Source organism: Heterodontus francisci, chromosome 14 (genome assembly GCF_036365525.1).
Source record: "Heterodontus francisci isolate sHetFra1 chromosome 14, sHetFra1.hap1, whole genome shotgun sequence".
NCBI classification, from domain to species: Eukaryota; Metazoa; Chordata; class Chondrichthyes; order Heterodontiformes; family Heterodontidae; genus Heterodontus; species Heterodontus francisci.
Genome location: NC_090384.1, coordinates 24784161 through 24796570, shown reverse-complemented (window position 1 = coordinate 24796570; position 12410 = coordinate 24784161). Strand labels below are relative to the sequence as shown.

General features: G+C 46.4%; 1 protein-coding gene across 3 annotated transcripts in view; it reads right to left on the bottom strand.

Annotated features, from left to right (window-relative positions):
* Positions 1–12174, bottom strand: part of LOC137377269 (tetraspanin-18B-like) — a 399133-nt gene extending 386959 nt beyond the window's left edge. For all 3 annotated transcript variants that reach the window (XM_068046808.1, XM_068046809.1, XM_068046812.1), the window contains exon 1: positions 11953–12174. The gene's annotated coding sequence lies outside the window, so the exon portion shown is untranslated. The remainder of the gene's footprint in view (positions 1–11952) is intronic.
* Between the last annotated feature and the right edge of the window lie 236 nt (positions 12175–12410).

The following is a 12410-nucleotide window of genomic DNA, read 5'->3' as shown; positions in this document are numbered from 1 at the left end:
GTGGGTGAGGGATTGGTCCAGACTCTGTGAGTGAGGGATTGGTCTTTGGCCTTCTTCTCTCGAGAGACAATGTGTAAGTGCCTGGAGGTGGTCAGTGGTTTGTGAAGCAGCGCCTGGAGTGGCTATAAAGGCCAATTCTAGAGTGACAGACTCTTCCACATGTGCTGCAGATAAAATTGGTTGTCGGGGCTGTTACACAGTTGGCTCTCTCCTTGCACCTCTGTCCTTTTTCCTGCCAAAGGCTAAGTCTCTTCGACTCGCCACACTTTAGCCCCGCCTTTATGGCTGGCCGCCAGCTCTGGCGATCACTGGCAATTGACTCCCACGACTTGTGATCAATGTCACAGGATTTCATGTCGCGTTTGCAGACGTCTTTAAAGCGGAGTATTGGACGGCCGGTAGGTCTGATAGCAGTGACCAGCTCGCTGTACAATGTGTCCTTGGGGAGCCTGCTATCTTCCATGCGGCTCACATGGCCAAGCCATCTCAGGCGCCGCTGGCTCAGTAGAGTGTATATGCTGGGGATGTTGGCCGCCTCGAGGACTTCTGCGTTGGAGATACGGTCCTGCCACCTGATGCCAAGGATTCTCCGGAGGCAGCGAAGATGGAATGAATTGAGACGTCGCTCTTGGCTGACATACATTGTCCAGGCCTTGCTGCCATAGAGCAAGGTACTGAGGACACAGGCTTGATACACTCGGACTTTTGTGTTCTATGTCAGTGTGCCATTTTCCCACACTCTCTTGGCCAGTCTGGACATAGCAGTGGAAGCCTTTCCCATGTGCTTGTTGATTTCTGCATCGAGAGACAAATTACTGGTGATAGTTGAGCCTCGGTAGGTAAACTCTTGAACCACTTCCAGAGCGTGGTCGCCAATATTGATGGATGGAGCATTTCTGACGTCCTGTCCCATGATGTTTGTTTTCTTGAGGCTGATGATTAGGCCAAATTCATTGCAGGCAGCCACAATCCTGTCAATGAGTCTTTGCAGACACTCTTCTGTGTGTGATGTTAATGCAGCATCATCAGCAAAGAGGAGTTCCCTGATGAGGACTTTCCGTACTTTGGTCTTCGCTCTAAGACCACTATGCTGAGCAGAGAGATTCCACGGTAGTTGTTGCAGTCACCACGGTCACCCTTGTTCTTATAGAGGGTGATGATATTGGCATCGCGCATGTCGTGTAGTACTGCTCCCTCATCCCAGCACACACAGCATTTCATGGAGAGCTGAGAGTATAGCAGGCTTGGCACTCTTGATTATTTCAGGGGTAATGCTGTCTTTCCCAGGGGCTTTTCCACTAGCTAGAGAATCAATGGCATCACTGAGTTCCGATTTTGTTGGCTGTTCATCCAGCTCATCCATGACTGGCAGAGAATGGGCTGCATTGAGGTTACAGACTCTCTATGAGTGAGGGATTGGTACAGACTCTCTGTGGGTGAGGGATTGGTACAGATCTCTGTGCGTGAGGGACTATTACAGACGCTCTGTGTGTGAAGGTTTGGTACAGACTCTCTGTGGGTGAGGGATTGATTCAAACTCTCTGTAGTTGAGGGATTGGTACAGACTCTGCGTTTGTGAGGGATTGGCACAGACTCTGTGTGGGTGCAGGATTGGTACAGACTCTCTGTGGGTGAGGAATTGGTACAAACTCTTTGTGGGTAAGGGATTGGTACAAACTCTTTGTGGGTGAGAGATTGGTACAGAGTCTGTGTGGGTGAGGAATTGGTGCAAACTCTTTGTGGGTGAGGGATTGGTTCAGACTCTCTTTGGGTGAGGGATTGGTACAGCGGCTCTGTGGGTGAAGGATTGGTACAGACTCTCTGTGGGTGAGGGATTGGTACAGACTCTCTGTGGGTGAGGGATTGGTACAGCGGCTCTGTGGGTGAAAGATTGGTACAGACTCTCTGTGGGTGAGGGATTGGTTCAGACTCTCTGTGGGTGAGGGATTGGAACAGACTCTCTGTGGGTGGGAGATTGGTACAGACTCTCTGTGGGTGAGGGATTGGAACAGACTCTCTGTGGGTGGGAGATTGGTACAGAGTCTCTGGAGTGTCAGGCAAACCACCCTCCTGCCACGAATGAGGAAAATTAATTTTGCCACATGAACAATGATGTTAATCTATTGTTGGTGAAGAAAGAACTTGCTTTAAAAATAATTGAAGACTTTGTCTGGAGAGAGACATTAGCATATCAACAGACAACTACTTAATAGGGCAAAGGAGATTTTCGCTGCTCCAATTTAATCTACAATGGACTTTTGATTACCAGATGTTGAAGTTGGAAAGGCTGGCATTCCAGGTTAACTGCTGTGATAGCTGAGTACACAAACAGACATAGTTGAACCAGTTTGGTGGCATGACTGACTGACTGACTGACTGACTGTTGGAATTTTTTGAATTTGAACTGGCCACAGGGTTGAAACTCAAAAGGCTGTTCGCTCCTGGACTGGAAAAGACCTCTCTCCTGTCTGCTCTCATCTCACTCTCACCAGCTTCTGAAACCATTGTAGACATATGAACCCCAAGAGAGAAAAGTCTTCTACAGTGAGCAAGACTTAAAAACAATACTTGGCCCCAACGAAAAGTAAGAGCTGTCTACAATCGAGGACTCTATGGCGAGCTGGAAACACAGAACCAGTAACAAGAAATACCCTTTAGGGACTACCTCAAACCTCTGGATTTTATTTTTCTTCTGCTCTTTTCTGTCCATATTTGCATGTGTGTATCACGTGTGCATGCCAGCATGGGTGCATTGTATATCCATAGGCGTTAACAGTTTTAGAGCTTAAGTTTAAGGTTTTATAAATGTCACTTTTCTTCTTCAAAACTAAGAAAGCCTGTTAATGCTCATTTCTTTGCCTTATAATTGGAATGTGCTGAACAAGGATTCACTAAGGGAGAGCTCAAAACACAGTGTGTTTAAAAATTAAACTCTGTCACAATAAGACCATGTAAGACAGGAGATGACCCCAGACACATTTCTCACCTGGTCGTAACAGAAATTTGGGTGCGAGAGTTCGGAATTTTATTCAAAGACAAATAAGTGAAATTGGAAGTGGGAAGCCAAATTGTTCCCAATCAGAATAGAGCAAGATTAATACAGGTTTTTTTGTGGTTGTGTGTGATTGAATACTAACATGTCTGCCACTGGGCATCGCTGGCTAGGCCAGCATTATTGCCCATCCCTAATTGGCCTTGAGAAGGTGGTGGTGTGCTGCCTTCTTGAACCGCTGGAGTCCATGGGACACCACTGTACTGTTAGGAAGGGAGTTCCAGGATCTTGACCCAGCGACAGTGAAGGAACAGTGATATAGTTCCAAGTCAGGATGGAGGGGAACTTGCAGGTGGTGGTGTTCCCATGCATCTGCTGCCCTTGTCCTTCTAGTTGGTAGAGGTCGCGGGTTTGGAAGTTGCCGTCGAAGGAGGCTTGGTGCATTGCTGCAGTGCATCTTGTAGATGGTACACACTGCTGCCACTGTGCGTTGGTGGGGGAGGGAGTGAATATTAGTGGATGAGCTGTCAATCAAGCAGGCTGCTTTGTCCTGGATGGTGTCGAGCTTCTTGAGTGTATTTGGAGCTGCACTCATCCAGGCAAGTGGAGAGTATTCCATCACACTCCTGACTTGTGCCTTGTAGACGGTGGACAGGCTTTGGGGAGTCAGGAGGTGAGTTACTCGCTGCAGGATTCCTAGCTTCTGACCTGCTATTGTAACTACGGTATTTATGTGGCTACTGCAGTTCAGTTTCTGGTCAATGGTAACCTCCAGGATGTTGACAGTGATGGTAATGCCATTGAATGTCAAGGGTTAGATTTTCTCTTGTTTGAGATGGTCATTGCCGGCACTTGTGTGGCGGGAATGTTACTTGTCACATATCAGCCCAAGCCTGGATATTGTCCAGGTCTTGCTCCATTTCTACACGGACTGCTTCAGTATCTGAGGAGTCGCGAATGGTGCTGAACATTGTGCAATCAGCGAACATCCCCACTTCTGACCTTATGATTGAAGGAAGGTCATTGATGAAGCACCTGAAGATGGTTGGGCCTAGGACACTACCCTGAGGAACTCCTGCAATGATGTCCTGGAGCTGAGCTGATTGACCTCCAACAACCACAACTATCTTCCTTTGTGCTCGGTATGTCTCCAACCAGCCGAGAGTTTTCCCCCAATTCCCATTGACTTCAGTTTTGCTGGCGCTCCTTGATACCTTGATGTCAAGGGCAGTAACTCGCACCTCACCTCTTGAGTTCAGCTCTTTTGTCCATGTTTGAACCAAGGCTGTAATGAGGTCAGGAGCTGACTGGCCTTGACAGAACCCAAACTGAGTGTCACTGAGCAGGTTATTGCTAAGCAAGTGCCACTTGATAGTACTGTTGATTACACCTTCCATCACTTTACTGATGATTGAGAGTAGACTGATGGGGCAGTAATTGGCCGGGTTGGACTTGTCCTGCTTTTTGTGTACGGGACAAACCTGGGAAATTTTCCACATTGCCGGATAGATGCCAGTGTTGTAGCTGTACTGGAACAGCTTGGCTAGGAGCGCAGCGAGTTCTGGATCACAGGTTTTTAGTACTATTGCCGGAATATTTTCTGGGTCCATAGCCTTTGCAGTATCCAATGCCTTCAGTCATTTCTTGATATCATGCGGAGTGAATCGAATTGGCTGAAATCTGGCATCTGTGATGTTGGGGACTTCAGGAGGAGGCCGAGATGGATCATCAACTTGGTACTTCTGGCTGAAGAGTGTTGCAAATGCTTCAGCCTTCTCTTTTGCACTGATGTGCTGAGATCCCCCATCATTGAGGATGGGGATATTTGTGGAACCATCTCCTCCAGTTAGTTGTTTAATTGTCCACCACCATTCATGGCTAGATGTGGCAGGACTGCAAAGCTTAGATCTGATCCGTTGGTTATGGGATCGCTTAGCTCTGTCTATTGCATGCTGCCTACGCAAGTAGTCCTATGTTGTAGCTTCACCAGGTTGATACCTCATTTTGAGGTATGCCTGGTGCTGCTCCTGGCATGCCCTCCTGCACTCTTCATTGAATGAGGATTGGTCCCCCAGCTTGATGGTAATGGTAGATTGGGGGATATGCTGGGCCATGACGTTGTAGATACTGAAGCTAGTGGCTCCCCAAGCAAGGATGAAGTAACTTGGGATAAGTTAAAAGCACTGTCTATGGAGGAGTTTGAGCTGTGTAGGATCACTGTACGTGGCAAGGCTAGGAAGTTTGAACTCCTAAGGCTAGTGGCCAACCATTTTTCCCTTGAATCTGAAGAAGCAGATTCTGACAGGGTATAGTTAGTAAAGATACAATTGGAACAAAGGAAACTTGAATTTGAGGAAAGACAGAGAGAGAAAGAGAGAGCCTTCCAGAAAGAACATGAAGAGAATGAAAGACAGGAGAAGGAACGAGAGAGAAAGAAGAGATAGAGAAAGAATATTTCAGAAGGAATGTGAAGAGAGAGAGTTGAAGCGGCTTGAGTTATCTTGGGGGCGACAGAGTAACCATAGATAAAGCATGGCCAATATTGAGAAGCAGAATTCAGGGCTGGGTACAAAATTGCTAAAACGCACTCAATTAATTCCAAAATTCACTGAGGAAGACGTGGATTTTTTTTTCGTGTCTTTTGAGAAATTGGCAAGGCACCTAAAATGGCCAGCTGAGACCTGGTCTCTATTATTGCAAAGCAAATTAACCCGAAAAGCCCATGAGGTTTATTCCTTGTTGCCAGATGAGAGTTCATCAAATTATGAACTGACCAAAAATGTTATCCTCGGGGCATATGCATTAGTACCCGAAGCCAATCACCAAAAGTTTGGAACCCTCAAAAAACAAGCTAATCAAACTTATCTGGAATTTGAAAGTAGTAAGCTGCTGGCTTTTGGCCAATGGCTGATGGCTTTAACAATATAGCTCCGCAATGAGATTCTCAGAGAAGTAATTCTGTTAGAGGAATTTAAAAACTCTCTCCGATTCTCAATAAAGACCCATGTAGAGGAGCAGCAGGTTCAAGGAGGCCTCAAGCGGCCATTCTGGCCGATGAGTTTGCTTTAATTTATAATTCAGTTTCCCAGGGGAGAACCTTTTCTCATCACCCCCACAAATCAGAAAAGGACAAAGGGTGGGAAGGGGATATCCACCCAGGCAGTCCTGGAAGAGAAAGGAAAGCAGGAGACACAAGGGGCTCTCCTCAAGCCAAAAAGGAAGGTGCTGTGAGCAAGAGTGAGACTTGGAGATCTGCGGGCTTCCATTGTAATAAGGCAGGGCATATAAAAGAATACTGCTGGAAACTATGGGGGAAACCGGTAGGGTTAATCAGGGGATACCCACTCAGTGAAGATGAGGGCTTGATGCAAAGCACAGCAGAACAAGCTGTGACTTTAACTGCAGTAAGAGTGCAACCCAGGAAGCTTACTATGGCCAGTACAGGAAACGTTAATAGGATTTCTGAAGGTTATCAGGGTTTTGTGTCTGAAGGGAAAGTAACCCCATGCCATCGAATGGGGCCAGCAAGCCCATAGTGATTCTCAGGGACACAGGGACAACTGGATCCACCAGAGAGTGCAGTGAACACCAAAATGGTGGTGAATGGTATTGTAGGGCAGTGTATGCCTATACCTGTACACCGGGTGCACCTGGAGTGCGACTTAGTTTTGGGACCGGTGACTGTAGGAATTATCCCTAGTTTGCCTGTGGACGGGGTTGACCTGCTCCTCAGTAATAATCTGGCAGGAATGAAGGTGGTAGTCCCCCCCCAGCTGTGAAAGAAAGACCGCAGGAGGTCAGAGCGACAGGGCAGTGGCAGGAGACGATCCCCTGCAGAGTCCCTGAATGTGTAGTGGGTCAGGTCCTTATCAGACCAGCTCCCCCAAAGGAGACTGCATTGGCACTGCTGGCAAATGACAATGAGGTCTGCCTGTCCGAGACTTTCTTTGGAAAGTTAGGAGACCCAGGGAATGAATTAAATGGATTTTCCCTAGGTGAGGCTCAGCGAGCCAACCCAGTATTGCAAGAGTTAGCACAGGCTGCCCAATCTGAAAGTGAAGCAGAAGGAGTGCCTGACTGCTACTATTTAAAGAATGAGGTACTGATGAGGAAATGGAGTTCTCCTCACAGACCTGAGGGGAAGGAGTAGACAGTAGATCACCAGTTAGTGGTGCCACAGAGGTACCAGAGAAAAATATTAAGTAGGGCCCATGAGACTACAATGGCTGTACATGCCGGTATACGAAAGACCAAAGCCCGCATAAGGCAGCAGTTTGACTGGCCAAAACTCAACAAAGATGTGGTGAAGTACTGCAGGAGTTGCCACATGTGCCAGGTTGAGGGGAAACCCCAACCTACAGTGAAACCTGCACCCCTAAGTCCTGTACCGGTGTTCGGAGGATGCCCCAGTAGAGGGCTGGTGAACTGTAAGGGATGCCCGCCGAGAACAAAGAGGGGACAGGCAGGCACATGGCTGGCAAAAGTTTAGAAATCAAAGGGGAAAAGGTGACCAGGAGGGCAGGGTACAGGAAGTCCAGGAAGAATCCAACCAACTCCAAAAAATGTGAAAAGTTAGACCCCATATCCTCCTATATAAATGCAGACACTTGAAGCACACCTCCCCCGCCCCCCCACCACCCCGAGATGCTAACAGCATTTACAGGAACCTACAGAGACAAAGAGAGATCTCTGGGGGCGCAGAAACCATGAGGGTAATGCTTCAGATAGTCGAAGTGTCACAGGAGAGTGCAGTTAATTCTGCACAAATACCTGCAGGTTGGAGTGTCCCAGAGAACAAAGGGGAGGGTAACAAAGACTCCTCCCCCACAGTCAGAGGAAAAGGGAACCACCCATCCCCTAAAATCAAAAGCTTTTGCATGACTTCAAGAGTTCAAGATAGACCCGCCCACTACTAACTCTCCTGAGAAAAAAAATGGAAAATTAAAGTGGCCCTGGCACAGAGAAAAGACCATTTTTAATCAGCTTTAAGATTGGTGAATGAATGGAAATGAATGAGAGAAATGCATGGTTTTTCTTTCTTTATCTTATATTTCTCTCCAACCCTGTAATGAAATGCATCGTTTTTTTCTTCAAATCGCATTTCATTCCCCTGGGTGTGGAGGTGTCAGACAAACCCCCCACCCCCCACCTGCCAAGAATGAGGAAAATTAATTTCGCCCCATGAACATTGATTTTAAACTATTGTTGGTGAAGAAAGAACTTGCTTTAAAAAACAACTGGAGACTTTGGCTGGAGAGAGACATTAGCTTATCAACAGACAACTACTTCAAAGGACAAAGGAGCTATTCCCTGCTCCAATTTAATCCACAATGGACTTTTGATTACCAGACGTTGAAGGTGGAAAGGCTAGAATTCCAGGTTAAATGCTAAGATGGCCGAATATACAAACAGACATGGTCGGACCAGTTTGATCACATGACTGGCTGACTGTTGGAGTTTTTTGAATTTGAACATCCAACAGGGATTTTGAACTCAGAAAGCTATTTTCTCCTGGACTGAGAATACCTCTCTCCTGTCTGCTCTCATCACGCTCTCACCAGCTTTGGAAGCATTGAAGACTTATGAACCCCAAGAGAAAAAAGTCTCCTACGGTGAACAAGGTTTCAGAAGAATACTGGGCCCCAAAAGTATGAGCTGTCTACAATCAAGGATTCTACAGCGAACTGGAAACACAGAAACAGTAACAAGAAACCCCTTTTAGAGAGTTCGTCAAACCTCTCCATTTTATTTTTCTTCTGCTCATTTCTGTCCCGATTTCTTTGTGTGTATCGCGTTTGCATGCTCGCATGGGCGCATCATATATCCATAGCAATTAACCTTATTAGAGTTTAAGTTTAAGGTTTAATAAATTTCACTTTTCTTATTTAAACCGAAGGAAGCCTGTTTATGCTCCTTTTTTGCCTTATAACTGGAAAGTGGTAAACAAGGATTCACCAAGGGAGAGCTCAAAACACGGTGTGGTTAAAAATTAAAACCCTGTTACAATAAAACCATGTGAAGACAGCAAAAGACCCCGAGACACCTTTCTCACCTGGTCATAACAGTGGGTAGGGGATTGGTACACTCTCTCTGTGGGTAGAGGATTGGTACAGACTCCCTGTGGGTAGGGGATTGGTACAGACTCTCTGTGGGTAGAGGATTGGTACAGACTCCCTGTGGGTAGAGGATTGGTACAGACTTCCTGTGGGTAGGTGATTGGTACACACTCCCTGTGGGTAGAGGATTGGTACAGACTCTCTGTGGGTAGGTGATTGGTACAGACTCTCTGTGGGTAGAGGATTGGTACAGACTCCCTGTGGGTAGGTGATTGGTACACACTCCCTGTGGGTAGAGGATTGGTACAGACTCTCTGTGGGTAGGTGATTGGTACAGACTCCCTGTGGGTAGAGGATTCGTACAGACTCCCTGTGGGTAGGTGATTGGTACAGACTCTCTGTGGGTAGAGGATTGGTACAGACTCCCTGTGGGTAGGTGATTGGTACAGACTCTCTGTGGGTAGGTGATTGGTACTGACTCCCTGTGGGTAGGTGATTGGTACAGACTCTCTGTGGGTAGGTGATTGGTACAGACTCCCTGTGGGTAGGTGATTGGTACAGACTCTCTGTGGGTAGGTGATTGGTACTGACTCCCTGTGGGTAGGTGATTGGTACAGACTCCCTGTGGGTAGAGGATTGGTACAGACTCCCTGTGGCTAGGTGATTGGTACAGACTCCCTGTGGGTAGAGGATTGGTACAGACTCCCTGTGGGTAGGTGATTGGTACAGACTCTCTGTGGGTAGAGGGTTGGTACAGACTCTCTGTGGGTAGAGGATTGGTACAGACTCCCTGTGGGTAGAGGATTGGTACAGACTCTCTGTGGGTAGGGGATTGGTACAGACTCTCTGTGGGTAGAGGATTGGTACAGACTCCCTGTGGGTAGAGGATTGGTACAGACTCCCTGTGGGTAGGTGATTGGTACAGACTCTCTGTGGGTAGAGGGTTGGTACAGACTCTCTGTGGGTAGGGGATTGGTACAGACTGCCTGTGGGTAGAGGGTTGGTACAGACTCCCTGTGGGTAGAGGATTGGTACAGACTCTCTGTGGGTAGAGGATTGGTACAGACTCCCTGTGGGTAGTGGATTGGTACAGACTCTCTTTGGGTAGAGGGTTGGTACAGACTCCCTGTGGGTAGTGGATTGGTACAGACTCTCTTTGGGTAGAGGATTGGTACAGACTGCCTGTGGGTAGAGGGTTGGTACAGACTCTCTGTGGGTAGGGGATTTGTACAGACTCCTTGTAGATAGAGGATTGGTACAGACTCCCTGTGGATAGAGGATTGGTATTCTTTGGAGGTTCCTAAAGCACAAGAGAGAGTTGGGTGTCAGAAACGTGGAAAGTGGATTTCCATAGCTCATTCCTTTGTTTAATGCTGGTATTTAAATCTGCTCTTAGTTTTGTATTTAAAAGTTTGCTGAATAGAATGGATGTATTAATTTTTTCCTGATCACTCTAAGTCAAGGCTTGCCAGGGTTTAAACTGATAGTCATTTACTTTATTAAACTGTGCGTGTGATGTTTTGGGCTCTTATTAATTCTGTCATTGCTGTCACAGCACTTAATGACTGATAGCAACTGCTGGTTGGCGAATATTAAATGAATTGAAAGCACTTTTCTTGTACATTCCTCTGTCTCAACATTTTTAAAAACTGTTTTTCAGTTTTCGGTTTTGTACATTTCCTATCAAATTTGGAGGGATTTATCCTGCTTCAACAGCTAACAGGGACTTTAGTTCAATAAGTGTGAAACTGTAAGGGATGCAGGGGAATGTCTGACTGACAGATTTCACAGAGAGCTCTCGGTCACATCAATTCAGGACAATACCAATAAAACCTGTAAAAGATTAGATGTTCTTATGAATCAGTCTGATTGTTAGCCCTCTTCAAAATCTGAATCAGCAGAGGTACTGAGCAGTTGCAGGTACTAGAGATTGGTAACTTCTGCTGAAGTGGTTGGGTGTCCATTCACCTCTGCTCTCCAAAGCATTATCTGAGCAGGGAGAAAGAGATGGCAGTTTGAAGGCATGACAACCCACATCTCCTTGAGGGTGTTTATAAGGCCCTGGAACCAACCATTCCTGCTCCTAAAAAGCAGGGAAAACAAGATATAAATTAGAAATGAAGTGATCCTAACAGAGACGATAGGAATCTCTTTTAAGCAAGAGCCTTAATGCAGCTGACGAGACAGCCCTCTTTAAAAAATGGTCCTGATGATAACCACTACCATAAAAAGATAACACCAGTGAAAACCAGAAACATTTGACTGTAGCTCCCACAGACTTGTGGCTCCGCTGTACCGGCAGTGAGGTGCTGCCCCTCAGCTTTCGACTTCTTACTTTGTGACTGAAATTACTTGGCAGCTACATTTCTTACTGAGGAATATATAATGAGGGAGACATGAACTAAACCAGATCTGAATCAGTTCCTGTGTGTCTCATTAAACAAAACAGCCCAGATAATGCATAAATGAATTTGTAGTCTCCCTCACTCAACAGGCTGATAAAATCTCCCTCCTGCTAAATGCAATGCTATCAGCAGCCCAGTGTGTACACAATGTGGTTCAAGCAAAACTTAAGGAGCCTCCACTCAGTCTACAACTGCAATGTCCTTATCTCTGCCTTTTAAATAGAAATACAAATGCTAAGTTTAGACTGTGTAGAGCTGGAACACAACCAGAGGGTCCACTTGTAAGTGTCAGGCTGTAGTTGCCAAATAATTTCTGCAATGGGATTCATTCCTCAACGAGAAAGTGAAACACTAAGCACCATTCTGTGCATCCACAAGCACCTTAGACAAAACCTGCCTCAATGACCAGAGTAAGCATACAATTCATAAAAGCACACTGAGCTACATCAGTGTGAAAATTAAAACAGCAAAAAAGGTAGTCACAGTCATTTAGACTTACCCACTGTGGAGAATAACTTCAGTGCTCAGGAGCCACAGTGAAATCACAGTGAAAGCTTCTGTCTTTGTAAAACCGTTACAATTGAGATGTGTTGGGTAGGACCTCCAAGTGCAGGGTTTTGAAGGACAGGCAACAGTTCACTGCTAGTCCTAGTGAGAAAAGTCTGTGTCGGTTCCTCTCAGTCACACAGGATTCAGCTGCTTTGTGCACTGACAGCTCAGCTCATTCACATACACCGAATCCAGCAGCTTGAGCAGTAGCCCTGCCTCCTGGCAGGAAGCTGTATGTCACAATTTCTAACAAATCTCACATGACTGCCTGAGAGAGAAAGACTGAGAGTGGACTGGAGCTCAGGCATGCCATGAAGGAAGAAAGGAGGATGCCTCCAGACCCATAAAATCAGTGCACACTTCCAAAGCCATGCGGCTCTGTCAGAACAATCATGGTTCTGTGAGTGC